This window comes from Hyperolius riggenbachi, chromosome 3 (assembly GCF_040937935.1).
Source record: "Hyperolius riggenbachi isolate aHypRig1 chromosome 3, aHypRig1.pri, whole genome shotgun sequence".
NCBI lineage: Eukaryota > Metazoa > Chordata > Amphibia > Anura > Hyperoliidae > Hyperolius > Hyperolius riggenbachi.
In genome coordinates, this window is record NC_090648.1 from 383,973,850 (window position 1) to 383,989,744 (window position 15,895).

The 15,895-nt window shown below is 46.9% G+C and overlaps 1 long non-coding RNA gene across 1 annotated transcript in view; it reads right to left on the reverse strand.

Moving 5' to 3' along the window:
- LOC137564059 (uncharacterized) overlaps positions 1-15,606 on the reverse strand; it is a 237,307-nt gene extending 221,701 nt beyond the window's left edge. The window contains exon 1 of the long non-coding RNA XR_011030503.1: positions 15,440-15,606. This is a non-coding gene — a long non-coding RNA (uncharacterized lncRNA). The remainder of the gene's footprint in view (positions 1-15,439) is intronic.
- Positions 15,607-15,895: the final 289 nt, after the last annotated feature.

Genomic DNA, 15,895 nt, shown 5'->3' on the forward strand with positions numbered 1-15,895 from the left:
CTATCCAGATCCTGTTGCAATATGACACTATCTTCCTCAGAGTTGATGATTCTGCACAATTTTGTATCATCTGCAAAAATAGCAACATTGCTCACTACTGCATCTACTAGGTCATTAATAAATAAATTGAAGAGCACTGGACCCAGTACAGACCCCTGTGGGACCCCACTGCTAACAGTCTCCCATTTTGAGTACGATCCATTGACCACAACTCTTTGTTTTCTGTCCATTAGCCAGTTCCCTATCCATGCACACAAACTCTTCCCCAGTCCTTGCATCCTCAACTTTTGCACCAGACTTCTGTGGGGAACAGTGTCGAAGGCCTTTGCAAAGTCCAAGTATATCACATCTACAGCATTCCCAATATCCATATTAGCATTCACTACCTCATAAAAGCTGAGCATGTTAGTCAAACAGGACCTGTCTTTAGTAAACCCATGTTGATGCTGAGAAATAAGATTATTTTCTACTATGAAGTCATGTATAGTATCTCTTAGTAACCCCTCAAATAGTTTGCATACAACTGATGTTAAGCTTACAGGTCTATAATTTCCTGGATCAGATTTTTTGCCCTTCTTAAATAATGGGAAAACGTGGGCTGTACGCCAATCCACTGGGAGTCTGCTAGTTGCAAGAGAGTCACAAAAGATAAGATAAAGGGGCTTAGCTATAACTGAACTTAATTCTCTTAGGACCCGAGGATGCATGCCATCCGGGCCAGGTGCCTTGTCTATTTTTAATTTATTTAGTCTTGCCTTTACTTCTTCCTGCGTTAAGTATTTAATATTACAGTTAGAAGATTGAGACTCTTCTGCCTCTGTAATTTGCAACAGTGCTGTTTCCTTTGTGAAGACAGAAGCAAAGAAAGCATTTAATAACTCTGCCTTACCTTGGTCGTCCACCATCGAGTTCCCACCCTCATCCTTTAGGATTCCTATACAGTCAACCTTTCTTTTTTTAGAGGATGGCAGAAAGCCGCTAGGAGTTTCAGGAGGGCTGCAAGATGTCGCTAGAGGTTCAGTGGGTATTTTGGAGCAGGTTTGTGTTTTTTCTGCTAGTTGTTCAAGCAACAGACAAGCACATGAATACGGCATCAGGTGATCCCTGCTGGTGGTGGATATTGGGGACTTAACTGTATTAGTATATGTAAATATAGATATATATCTACATCTGATAATATATCTGTATGCATGTATATCTGATATACATATAAATACAGGTAGCTAGACCTCTCCCCCCAGTTAAATATAGGTAGCCAGACCGCCCCCCAGTAATTTATAGGTAGCCAGACCTGCCCCCCCATCCCCACAATAATTCATAGGTAGCCAGACCTGCTCCCCCCAGTAATTCATAGGTAGCCAGACCTCTCCCCCCAGTAGTTCATAGGTAGCCAGTCCTGCCCCCCTCCCCCAGTAACTCTTAGGTAGCCAGACCTGTTCCTACTACCCCCCAGTAATTCATAGGTAGCCAGACCTGTCCCTACTACCCCCAGTAATTCATAGGTAGCCAGACCTGCCCCCCTCCTTACCCCCAGTATCTCATAGGTAGCCAGATCTGCCTCTACTAAACTACCCCCAGTAATTCATAGGTAGCCAGACCTCTCCCTCCTCCCCCCAGTAATTCATAGGTAGGCAGAACTTTCCCCCCTCCCCCATTAACTCATAGGTAGCCAGACCTCTCCCCATTCCCCCAGTAATTCATAGGTAGCCAGACCTGTCCCAACTCCCCCCAGTAATTCATAAGTAGCCAGACCTGTCCCAACTCCCCCCCAGTAATTCATAAGTAGCCAGACCTCTTCCCCCCCCCCCAGTAGTTCATAGGAAGCTAGACCTGCCCCCTCCCTCCAGTAACTCATAGGTAGCCAGACCTGTCCCTACTACCCCCAGTAATTCATAGGTAGCCAGACCTGTCCCTTCTCCCCCCAGTAATTCATAGGTAGCCAGACCTCTCCCCCTCCCCCTCCCCCCAGTAATTCATAGGTAGCCAGACCTGCCTCCCCTCCCCCAGTAACTCATAGGTAGCCAGACCTGCCCCCCCCCCATCCCCCAGTAACTCATAGGTAGCCAGACCTGCCCCCCCATCCCCCAGCAACTCACAGGTAGCCAGACCTTTCCCCCCTCCCCTTATTCATAGGTAGCCAGACCTCTACCCCCAGTAATTCATAGGTAGCCAGACCTCTCCCCCCTCCCCCCAGTAATTCATAGGTAGCCAGACCTGCCCCCCCTCCCCCCAGTAACTCATAGATAGCCAGACCTGTCCCTACTACCCCCAGTAATTCATAGGTAGCCAGACCTGTCCCCCCCTTACCCCAGTAATTCATAGGTAGCCAGACCTGTCCCTACTAACCCCAGTAATTAATAGGAAGCCAGACCTGTCCCTCCTCCCCCCAGTAATTCATAGGTAGCCAGACCTCTCCCCCCTCCCCCAATAACTCATAGGTAGCCAGACCTGTCCCCCCTGCCCCCAGTAATTCATAGGTAGCCAGACCTTTCCCCCCTCCCCTCAGTAATTCATAGGTAGCCAGACCTCTCCCCCCTCCCCCCAGTAATTCATAGGTAGCAAAGTCTCTCCCCCTCCCCCCAGTAATTCATAGATAGGCATACCTGCCTCCCCCCCCCCCCCCCCAGTAACTCATAGGTAGCCAGACCTGTCCCTACTCCTCCCAGTAATTTATAGGTAGCCAGACCTCCCCCCCTCCCCCCAGTAATTCATAGGTAGCCAGGTCTCTCCCCCTCCCCCCAGTAATTCATAGATAGGCAGACCTGCCCCCCCTCCCCCATTTAAATATATCTATCAGTAGCAGAAGAAGTTGAATTGATAAGAATGTGGGGTGCACCCTAATAGCAGGGACAACAAAAACAATAACAGCAACATCTTTTATTTCTTCAGTGCTCCCTGACACTGGGAACACTGCTGTCTATCAGTAACAGAAAGAGGTAAATTAATAAAATGTATGGTGCACCCTAAAGGTGGGGACACCAATAAACAAAACAGCAACAGGTGTTGTACTCCCTGACAGTGGGAACGCTGACATCTATCAGCAACAAAAGAAGGTAAATCAATAAAAAGGTGAGCTGAGGTGCACCCTAACGGTGGGAACACCAATCCACATAAAAGTAAGAGGGGTTTTTTTGTGCTCCCTGACAGTGGGAACGCTGCTATCTATAAGCTACAGAAGGAGGTAACAGGAAGTAATGTGAAGCCCTTGCAGATTGGAGACCTCCGGTGGTGAATGGAGGTAATTATAGCTGCCGCTGCTGCTCCCACTTAGATAGATGCAGGAGGGGAGCGCAGAGGGGAGAGCTTGAGGTGACGGAGGGGGAGAATGTCCCCCTCCCCGCTGATGTGCAAAGCTCTCCCCTCATGCTGCGACCCCTCCTGCCCCCCAAAACGGCCATTCTTGCAGGGGGGCCTGGGGACTTCTAGTTACGCCCCTGGGTAAATGAATGAAAATGTATGGTGCACCTTAAAGGTGGGGACACCAATAAACATAACAGCAACAGGTAATTTGTTTTGTGTGTGTGCTCCCTGACAGTGGGAACGCTGCTATCTATCAGGAACAGAATGAGGTAAATGAATGTAAATGTATGGTGCACCCTAAAGGTGGGGACACCAATACATATAACAGCAACATGTTTTATTTATTTTTGGCAGTGCACCCTAACATTGGAAACACCACTAAGCATAATGGCTGCAGCAGATTTTGGGCAATATGTTAAATAAGTAGGCAAAGTTATACCTTGTCTTGTACCTATGAGAGGAGCAGCAGCTCAGTCAAGATGACCATGACCCTCAATAAAAGTACATTTTGGCAGTAAGTAGGCAAAGTTATACCTTGTTTTGTACCTATAAGAGGAGCAGCGGCTCAGTCAAGATGACCAGGACTCTTAGTAAAAGTACATTTTGGCAGTAAGAAGGCAAAATTATACCTTATCTTGTACCTATGAAAGGAGCAGCGGCTCAGTCAAGATGACCATGACCCTCAATGAAAGTACATTTTGGCAGTAAATATTAAAAGTCATAACGTGTACCTATGAGAGGAGAAACGGCTCAGTCAAGATGGCCATGACCCTCAATAAAAGTACATATGGGCAGTAAATAGGCAAAGTTATACCTTGTCTTGTACCTATGAGAGGAGCAGTGGCTCAGTCAAGGTGACCATGACCCTCAATAAAAGTACATATGGGCAGTAAATAGGCAAAATTATTGTCTTGTACCTATGAGAGGAGCAGTGGCTCAGTCAAGATGACCATGACCCTCAAAAAAAGTACATTTTGGCAGTAAGTAGGCACAGTTATACCTTGCCTTGTACCTATGAGAGGAGCAGCGGCTCAGGCAAAGTTATACCTTGTCTTGTACCTATGAGAGGAGCAGCGGCTCAGTCAAGAAGATGACCATTACCCTCAATAAAAGTACATTTTGGCAGTAAGTAGGCAAAGTTATACCTTGTCTTCAGGGGCGTCTCACCCACCAGGCAAGTATAGGCGGTTTCCTGGGGCGCCATGAGGTGGTGAGGCGCCATGAGGTGGTGAGGCGCATTCCCCCGCCGCTGCTACTGTGACCATGTTTTTTTTTATATTATATTACCTCCCGACTCAGTCCCCGGTGCTCGGCACGCTACCATGTGCTCAGCAGTGCCTCCACCTCCACTTCTCCCCAGCCAATAGAGCAATCAATACTGCTCTTCTCTGCCAGGCTCCTTCTTTAAAGCCGTGCCCCTTCTTCTCAGTAGCCACACAGGTAAAGTGTTTACCTCGTGTGGCCCAGCCTTTAACTCTGCCCCACGCCAGTCAAACCAGGAGCCAGCGGCCAGCCAGCTTATGCCCCCGACAGTCTGACCCCCCACCTGTGTCACTGGCTGCACACAGACACTGGAGCGAGACAGCCAGGGGACAGATGCAGTCACAGAGAGAAGAATGTGATGTGTCCGTGTTGGAGCCCCGCCCCCGCACAAGACAGCAGCACAGCCCGGGAGAAGGGAAGTTTCTGCTCCAGAGTAGTGATGGGAATTCCGGCTCTTTTCAGAGAAACGACTCTTCTGAATCGGCTCCCATTAAAGAGCCGGCTCTTACGGCTCTGAATCGGTTCTTCATTAAATATCACTAAACACCACTCAGAATCGGCGTAAAAGCCCCGCCCCCGTCTCCATGACAATTCCAGACTGCTCCTCTGACTCGAGCAATGCCTCCTGCTACTGCTCTGCTCCACCCCATACACTCCTACAAGCTGCAAGAGGAGGACTACATCTCCCAACATGCCTCAGCGCCCTTTATTGCAGAGCAAAGCAGAGCTCTGTGGGGCGGCTGAGGCATCGGCTCTTTCTAAACTGAGAACCGGCTCTTGTCGTTCGCAGCAAAGAGCCGGCTCTTAGAGCCGGCTCATTCGCCAACGACCCATCACTACTCCAGAGATGATAAGCTGCATGCACAGGCAGAAGAGAAGGTATGCAGGCAGGCTGCTAAGAACACTTCCTGTCCTGTGTGCAGACTCCCTGTACTGTTATAACTGCTAGAATGTGCCCTGCTCTTTTGATACTAGAGTTTTCTTTGAAAGCTGGTTAGGCTGTAGGCTGGTAAAGCTGTAAACCTGTGCTTTAGTGCTGTGCTGTCTCTCCCTCTCCCTTCTCTGTTCATCTGCCCCCTCTTCCATCTTATGCTGTCTCTACCCCTCTCTGTTCCTCTGCACTCTCTTCCATCTTATGCTGTCTCTCCCTCTCCCCTCTGTTTCTCTGCACCCTCTTCCATCTTATGCTGTCTATCCCTCCCCCTCTAAGTTCCTCTACCCCCCTCTTACATCTTATGCTGCCTCTCCCTCTCTACTCTTTCCCTCTGCTCGGATTACGTGTATTTTCTGGTGAAACACTTCCACATTACGATTATTTTCTGACAACGCTGCCCCATTACGATTATTTTCTGGTGAAACGCTGCTGCCCTATGATTAATTTCTGGTGAAATGCTGCTGCAATAAGTGTATTTTCTGGTGAAACGCTGCCACCTTACTAATATTTTCCGGTGAACTGCTGCTGCAATAAGTGTATTTTCTGGTGAAACACTGCCACATTACGATTATTTTCTGGTGAATTACGATTCTGAATTACGATAATTACTATTGTTTTCTGATGAAACACTGCCGCATTATTATTTTCTGGTGATACGATGCTGCATTATGATTATTTTCCTGGGGGGGGGGGGGGGGGGGCAACAGGTTTTCTCGCCTGGAGTGACAAAATGACTAGAGGCACCCCTGCTTGTCTTGTACCTTCAGGATTTGCCATTCAGGAATAGCAAACTCCAGGAGGTTGCGAATAGCTGACCCCTTCTCCACATTGTAATAGGGCAACAGCTGCTGGGCCATAGCCTGTGCCAATAGACCATTCAGCCTCCGGATTCTGCGGCTACGGGGAGGCAGTGCCCTTGTAGATCTTATTGCCTCAGTTATCAATGACTGGGTGCTGTGTGCTGATGATGATTGTGCAGTGGAGGGAGCTGAAATCTGGCCTCTACTGTTAGACTGCATTGCAGAGGGGAGGGCAGGTGGGAAGGCTGCCAATCTCAGAAACTGAGGCAGAATGGGAAGGTGAACGGGTCTGTTCTATAGTCCTCTGCCTGGTGCTGCTTTGTCTAATGCACCCTTAAGGTCCTTTAACGCTATCATGTTCCTTTTTTGTGGTAGCTTGCCAGGTGTGAGTGTAAACCACCTGTCCCCAACCTTGCCAAATTTTTTCCTCTGCGCAGCCGGGTACCGCGAAGCTTACACACAGCTATCAAGGGATCACTGGTTGACACAGTAAAGTATTGCCAGACTGGGGCCCTCCGAGAAGTATTTCTTCCTGAGGTTGCAGTTTCACAACCTTCAGTTTGGGACGTGGGAGTTTCAGCTGGAGGCTCTAACTGTGGCTCCTGCCTTACGTGGACTGCACTAGCAGAGGAGCTCATGCTGCCACTAGGCTCCCTAGTGTGCCGATGCCCACGCGCGAGCATCAAAAAAGGTCGCCTGGAAAAAAGGGTGCTGGAAATAGCCGAAATTATAAGTTGGAATGGAAAACAATATTTTTCGTTTATACCTTATGAACGAAAATGTAGTGTTAAAAAGGTTGAACAAATGGAAATGAAACGGCAAAATACCGTCTATAACAACAAACGAATTTGGAAATGAAACATCAAATAGCGTCTATAACAAAAAACGATATTTACACTTTTAGATTTTACAGGTATTTTACTGCAAATATACCTAACTGTAGGCTCACACAGATCTATCCCTATCCCTAACCCCTAGACCCCCCTTTGTGTAAATATACATAATTTAATAAATTGTATACAGTATATTACAAATATTGTACTGTAACTATACCTAACCCTACTCTCACACAGAACCCTCCCTGTACCTATCCCTAACCCCTAGACCCCCCTGGTGGTGCCTAACCCTAACCACCCCCTGGTGGTGCCTAATCCTAAAAACCCCTGGTGGTGCCTAACCCTAACCACCCCCCTGGTATCTGTGATTTGGATTTCTGGAAACTGTGCTTAACCGTGTGTCCGCAACTGTGAAGACTTTTTACAAGAATAAAAAGACTGTATTTGTTCATTTAAAGCCCCATATTTATGTGTTTGGAAAGTTGGCATTTAACTCAGGGGTGGAACTGCACTATCTGGTTTTATTTGTAACGTGTTGTGTTTGACCCCCCTGGTGGTGCCTAACCCTAAGTCCCCCCTGGTGGTGCCTAACCCTAACCATCCCCCTGGTGGTGCCTAACCCTAAGACCCCCCTGGTGGTGCCTAATCTTAAGACCTCCCTGGTGGTGCCTAACCTTAACTCTCCCCTGGTGGTGCCTAACCCTAACCACCTCCCTGGTGGTGACTAACCCTAGCCATCCCCACTGCAAACACCCTTACACACATATAAACAATAATATATTTAATCCTTAAAATACTTCACCATAAATAACATGCATAGAATAATTTATATATTTGTAATAGAATAAATAGCCTTAAAATCAAGTACACATGAATAATATTATAAATAGATAAAAGTAAAAACTATAATCGACGCATTATAAGTGTAAAAAACAAAGTTAATACCAAAAGTGATGTATTTCTAACAGAATAAGGTTGAAAACGATATTAAGCATTATACGCATGAAAACGAATTTTAAATGATAAAATACCATATATACTCGCAAGCAAGCCGAATTTTTGACCCCCCAAAAGTGGGCCAAAACTTGGGGGGTCGGCTTGCTTGCGAGTGATGTGGTCCGTGGTCCCCTCCCCAGTCCGCTCCCCCCCGCCCCGCTCCCCCCGCGGCCGCTGCTGCTATTAGCTTACCCGGTGGCTTCCTCTTTTCCCCTTTACGTCTCCTGCTCCCCATGTAAATAATTCACAGCAGCTCGCCCCACGGCGATTGCTGTGTGATGAGGGAGGAAGCTGTAGGGAGAGCGATACCCATAGTAACGGCGATACAAATCGCCGCTACAGAAAGCCGCTCTCCTGCTTCCTCCCTCATCACACAGCAGCCGCCGTGGGGCGAGCTGCTGTGAATTATTTACACGGGGAGCAGGAGACGGAGAGGGCAATAAAGTAAGCCGCCGGGTAAGCTATTAGCAGCGGTGGCCGCGGTGGGGGGGGGGGGGGGGCGGTCCACCTACACATACTGGGCACTACCTATACTGAGCACTATACTAGTTATAATGGGGCACTATACTAGCTATACTGGGCACTATACTAGCTATACTGGGCACTATACTAGCTATAATGGGGCACTATACTAGCTATACTGGGGCACTATACTAGCTATGATGGGGCACTATACTAGCTCTAATGGGGCACTATACTAGCTCTAATTGGGCACTATACTAGCTCTAATGGCTATAATGGGGCACTATACTTTCTCTAATGGGGTACTATACTAGCATACTGGGCACGATACTAGCTATGCTGGGCACTATACTAGCTATACTGGGGCACTTTACTAGCTATACTGGGCACTATACTAGCTATACTGGGGCACTATACTAGCTATACTGGGCACTATACTAGCTATACTGGGTACTTTACTAGCTGTACTGGGCACTATACTAGCTATACTGGGCACTTTACTAGCTGTACTGGGCACTTTACTAGCTGTACTGGGCACTATACTAGCTGTACTGGGCACTATACTAGCTATACTGGGCACTATACTAGCTATACTGGGCACTATACTAGCTATACTGGGCACTTTACTAGCTGTACTGGGCACTATACTAGCTATACTGGGCACTATACTAGCTATACTGGGCACTTTACTAGCTATACTGAGGCACTACCTACCCATACTGGGCACTATGCTAGCTATACCGGGACACACTGGGGGGATCACGCGGCCAGAATTTCCTACCCCCGGCTTATATGAGGGTCAATCATTTTTTCCTGTTTTTTCAGGTAAAAGTTGGGGGGTCGGCTTATATGCAGGTCGGCTTGCTTGCGAGTATATACGGTAAGTGTTAGCAAAAATGTACTTGTTACAGTCCTAAAAGCAAAATTCAAAAACGGAAAAATAAGTAAAAGCTCCTATAAGCGAAATTTAAAAACAAAAAAATAAGTAAACCACAAAGTCAAAACGAACTTGTAAGCGATATTTGTAATAAACTTTATTCTGTAAACGAAAACTTTTGTAAACACGATCCCTGCAACCGCTATTTCTCGGGCGCCCAAATTTCCTGTCGGGTGCCCAATAGCCAATATTCTGCATTGCAGTCTATGGCGGCACCCTTTTTGTCCATTAGCCATATGCGCCCTTTTTTACTGCTTCCGCCCATGCTGCCTCCTATGCCGGATTGCCTCAGACTCATCTGAGCTGGCATCATCATGCTCTGGCTGCACATAGGTCCAATCTATGTCATCATCATCATAATCATCACTGCGGCTGCCTCCCTCATAGCCCAGCTCCTCACTGCCAACAATGTAAGCAGTATGTTGCAAGGACTGAGAGCCCTCCACTTGGCCCAATTCCTCCTCCTCCTCTACAAATTCCTCTTCTACATGCCTCCTTGAGGACTGTGTCGGATTAACGGGTGGATGCACAATGTCCTCATCCTGACCCGCCACCACTTGGATGTCAGGTTCTGCCACCACCCCCTCAACAACATTATCATCATCATAAAAAAAAACTCTGGGCATGAGGCACCATATCGACGTCTGACTGCTCCAGAGCTTGATCCACAAGTTCTGAAATTGTGTCATCAAAGGGAATTACACATAGGTTGGGGGCAGCTTTTGGAGGAGGCATGAAAGTGCTGGGGGTGGTACTGCCATTACTAGGTAAATTAACATTTAAGGACTGAGTGACTAGCGCTGTCTCCTGTCACCAAGTCCACAATGTCTTCAGCCTGGCTCTGCGCAATGGGCCATGGTTTCTGTGTAGGAAAATATGATCGCATAAGGCTGTACCCCCTTTTTGGATCCGATGCACCCCTGCCTGACGCTGAGTGGCCACTGTGACGAACATTACGGAAAGTTGTGCGCGTAATCGCAACGATTTTCGTATGGTCCAGCCATTACTGTCAGTGCTGTGTAAATGTACAAAAAAATGTCTTTCCTTTCTCTGGTGAAGGGAAGCAAGCCCTTCACCAACATCCTGTGTCAGGTCAGCAAGGAGTTTCATGCCTGGCTGACCCCTGCCGAGGGCCATTTCCTGCTTCAGCCTTCCCCCAAAAGAAAACCAGCTCGAACTAGTAAGATAAGAAATTCCCTCCAAGCTCATAGCTTCACACAAAGGGAACGTTAATTTATTAATAATTCAAAATGGGGTTGGCACAGCAAGACAAAAATTACATTTCCTGACATCTAGAAACCAGTTCTATCAGTAACCTAAAGTGCACTTTTCTAGCTATCAGGAATCGGTAGAGAATACACAATCGTACCTATTCTCCTGAACTCGCTACCCTGTGTTTATTAGAAGTATACATTTATAACCCGTATGCGAGAACCCGGACCAGATATAACGATCTGACCCAGGTTCCTGCATACTGCTAAGGGTTAATAGAGCGTTCTCGAAGTCCTAGTAATTACAGTAATGGGCTGTGTAACTCGCTTGGTGGCAGATCTTTGAATCGTATGTGTGTGGTGAATCCGTTAGTGGCAGAACGCTCCCTCCATTAGTCAGTTCATCAAATTGCGAACGCGGGTTACCCTTCGTGATGAACAAATGACAGTGTGAGAGGATTTCTGACGCTGATCGATTTACCCCATCCGCAGACCGGCCTTGCGGTCTGTGACAGCCACTACCTGCTGCTGAGTGGCTACTACTTGCTGGTGATTGGCTTCTGCCTGCGGATGTCTGTCCCCGGAGTACTGTGGACTGACCCTGCCTGCTGCTGACTTTGCTGGTGGATCCTTGTCTGACAAGGGACCGAACAGGCTACTTCTAACAGAGCTTGCCCTGCCTCGACCACGGCCAGCTCCACCTCTGCCGAACATTGTTTATTTTTCTCAAACGTAATGTTTATTAAAAGTACAGTGGAAGGGGAACAATGCCAAATCAATTTTGCAGAATAAAGTGAAATAAAGGAATGAATAAAATAAAATGAATAAAATAAAAAAAAACAACAAGATCAATAGGATGAGGAATATGTTCACAATGTACTAACACACAGTCACTGTCTATAGCTGCCTACACTGTCTCACTACAGACCACAGGCTCTATCTAGCTCACTGTGCACACAGTTACTTTCTATAACTAAATACGCTCTCCACTACAAATCACAGGCACTACCCAGCTAACACACAGTCCCTGTCTATAGCTGTATACAGTACACTCTCTCACTATAGATCACAGACCCTACCTAGCTTGCACACAGTCCTATCTGTAACTGCCTAATGCTAGGTACACACTATGAGATTTTCTGACTGATTTACTGTCAGATCGATTATTTCCAACATGTTCGATTTGCTTTCAGATCGATTTCCGAACATTTTCCGATCGATTTCCTATTAAATTGCTCGGAAATCGATTGGAAAGCAAATCGAACATGTTGGAAATAATTGATCTGACGGTAAATTGGCCAGAAAATCTCATAGTGTGTACTGAGCATAATGCTGGGAATACACGGTACGTTTGTGCGGCTCGATTCTGCCACCCAATCAATTCCCCGCTCGATTCTGCGGGCGATTCTCTTATCTTCTGCTCATTTTCCTTATCTTTTTCCATTGTCCCCCATGCGGTATCGAGCGCGGAAGCGATTGGGCGGGTGATCGGACATGTCGGAAATGATCAATCGAGCCATCTAAATGGCTCAATCGAGCGGCACAAACGTACCATGTATTCCCAGCATAACACTAAAACACAGAAATCCCTTTCTATACAAACCCCTAACGCATTTGCTAGTAGTAACTAACACAGATAAACAATCAGATAAGAAAAAAAACAAACAAACAAAAAAAGATTGCTAGTAATGTGGATGTGTAAAACACAGAAATCTCTTTCTACACAAAGTCCTAACACACTTGCTAGTAGAAGCTAAAGGGGCCCATACCCCTAACGATATTCCCGCCGATATACAGCAAATTCGATCACTGTGATCGAATCTGCTGTGAAATCATTGCGCAAATGCTGACAGAACAATAGATTTCCGTCCAAAATCAATCGTTCCCGTCGATTCCCGCTCGATCACCGGCGGGTCGGGAGTGTGTCGCTAGCGGTGTTCAAATGCCCGACGACCGATGGTAGCAGCAATACATTACCTGCTCCGCCGGCGCGAGTCCCCTGGTCTCCGCTGTCTTCTTCTCAGCTGGGCTCCGGGTTCCGGCTGGCTTCACTTCCTGTCCTGGCAGGAAGTTTAAACAGTAGAGCGCCCTCTACTGTTTAAACTTCCCCCGGCAGGAAGTTCAGTGAAGCTGGAGCCGAGCGCGGAGAAGAAGACAGCGGAGACCAGGGGACTCGCGCCCGCCGGATCAGGTAATGTATGCGGGGGAAGCGGGGGCATTCGGCGGCAGCTTCAAAGATGGTCAATCGATTTCATGCTGAAATCTATTTACAATCTGTTTGCAGTAAAGGCAGCCATACAGAGGCGGGACAAGGTCCTTCAGCACCCAAAGCTGAGACACCAAAGTGCGCCCCTCCATCCCTCCTACCCCAGCCGCCACACACTGATTGCTATTAGACTAATAGGTGCCCCAAGGCCCCCAACCTCCCCAACACTGCGATGCGTAATTTCGTTCAGGCATAGTTTCTGCTCACCCCTGGTGTAGAGAAGCACAGTGTGTTCCAAAATATGACAGTGGCAATAAAATGTTTTCTAGATAGAAAGAGATGCCACTTTCTCTTTCCAAGAATGATTTCCAAGAAGATGGCCTAACACAGAGTTATAAATGGTAATGGATGAAAAGTTGAATGACTGAATTTTCACATCCTACCTCGGTTTTGGGGATAACGGCAAGGGGTGATGCCATTAATAATATATATCCTTGGAATCAGGAACATATTATTGTCTTCATCCTCTTCCAAGTATTATTATCCAGGAGTGCAAAGTAGAAAATGAGGCATATAAAGATGATTATTATTTGATGCAAAAATTTTGTTCAAGGCTATGTTCACAGCAGGAACGCAACAGGAAAGCAGTGCCGCATGTTATCCAATCATTGCATCACGTACAACCTCCCCCTCTTGTTTCAGTGCAATTTATCATATGAACATCTATCAGTATTGGTGATGTTATTCCAACTACACATCAATTGTATGTATCGGTACTTGTGTCACTGGATATATCGGTACTTGTGTCACTGTTCATGTATGCTCCCCATTGTGTTATGTTTTGCACTTTGTACAGCGCTATGGAATATGTTGGTACTTTATAAATAAAAGTAATAATAATTATAATAATAATAATACAATGGCAATGAGGTATACAATCAATGAAAAGTATGCTTCACTGTTACTGTGTGTAACGATCGGTGTAACACAGAGAGGATCTGATCATCGGTGATCTGCAGTATCACTGAAAATACAGATATATACCCGATTATTGATGATCTGCAGTATCACCGATAATCAGATATATTTCTAACCTCTGGACACCTGAGTAATATGAGTGTTTGTGCAACAGTAATACTTTGAGGAAAGCACCCGTATAGAGGGTGCCAGGCAGTAAGAGATACTGCTCAGAGAACAGGTTCCTTTCAATGGTCTGATGCTCCCCAAGGGGCGGAGCCAGGCTGAGAGTGGGAAGGACCAGAGAGTGAGTTACACCAATGGTGGAGTGTCACTGACAGGTCTGTGAACTATCTCCAAACAGGGAAGATAGTTCTCGATGTCGGACAGGCCAGGTCTGCAACAGACAGACAGATCAGATACAAAGACAGGAGACAGATGCGGAATCCTAAGACAAGCAGAGTACGGCAACAGAGTATCAGATATAGCGAAGTACCTAATCAGAGATCAGAAGAGTAGTCAGGAAAGCAGAAGGTCATAACAGATAAACAATGCAATTAGTACTTTACGCTATCAAGAATCTGACTCAGTGTGGATTCCCAGCTCCAGCCGGTTCTGGCACACTGTCGGATCTAGCTAAGGTCTGAGAGCTAGCACATATAGTTTTCCCTAGTCTTGGGTGTGAGTTCCTTGATCATCAACACCCTGGAACTAGTCTGAAGTAATAACAGAATGGTAATACAGTTCCCTAGTCTTGGGTGTGAGTTCCTTGATCATCAACACCCTGGAACTAGCCTGAAGTAATAACACAGAAAATATCACAGATACTGACAAGGTCTGAGTGCTACTAGTGATCGCAATGCCAGACACCAGAGAAATGACCAGCACCCAGTATATATACACAAGCGCTCTCCGGCGCCTCCCCTAAGTGCTGGACCAATGAAACCTGATAGAATTGTCAGCTGATCGGCTGAATCAGCTGACACCCTTCTGACTGTCATAAAGGCTCTGCCTCTCAACGCGCGCGCGCGTCCTTCTGAACCTGTGTGGACAATCAGTCCCAGCCACACCAGGCATGTGTTGTAATGTATCTGATGGTTTGAACGCGGGGCCAGCCGCACCGCTGTCAGAGCATGCGGCGGTTTCCCCGCGTTCAGCCATACTGCTAGTGGTAGGCCCATGCGTGCAAACCGCTGCGTCGGAACGTGGAATCTGTCGCCTTGTTCACTGGGCATGCGGCGGTTTCTCCGCGCTCCGTCAGGCTAGTGGATGCCATATTGGACGCGGAATTAGCCGCCTTACTCTGAGTACTCGCGGCGGCTTTTCCGCGTTTTCTCACACTGTGCAGTGTGTTTTGCGGTAACGCACTGCATGCCATGTGTTACGATGCCGCACGCCATTATACCGCAACGCATCCACCGTACTGTGAACATTAAATAGGTGGTGCATTGCTGTTGTACCGCACCGTAACACACCACTATGAATTGTAGCCTCACAAGTGAAATCTGTCAGTTTTGCGGGTCTCGGATAGCATTACCTTGAGCCTAGGGCGAAGAAAAATGTAGTTAATGCTCCATTGTTTTCTGTCTTCCAGCCAGAAGCCTTTATGTATTTCATTTAGCAGGTCATTGTGAAGAGAATTATTGTTCCTTTCCTGAAGCTGGTGGAGAGATCAGGGTCACAGCTGAGTAACAGGCGGAACCACAATCTGAGAATAAAATAAGAGCGATTAGTATTACCGCTGGCCTTGGCGAACGTCACCCGGTCAGCGCTAATCAAAGTGTTTTTGTTTATTGGTGAACGCGTTATTCAACCCAACAAGTGGAAAATCAGCAACTTTTTAATCAGAGCAATTAAAGACGAGAATGATGGCAGCTTCAGTTACTGCAGGAAGGACACTGGCCTCACAGATAAAAAAACACTTTCAGGAAATCTTCACAAGTTGTCTGATCAAGTTACCTCCACAATTGGTCTGTCTCACTGTCTGAGCAAT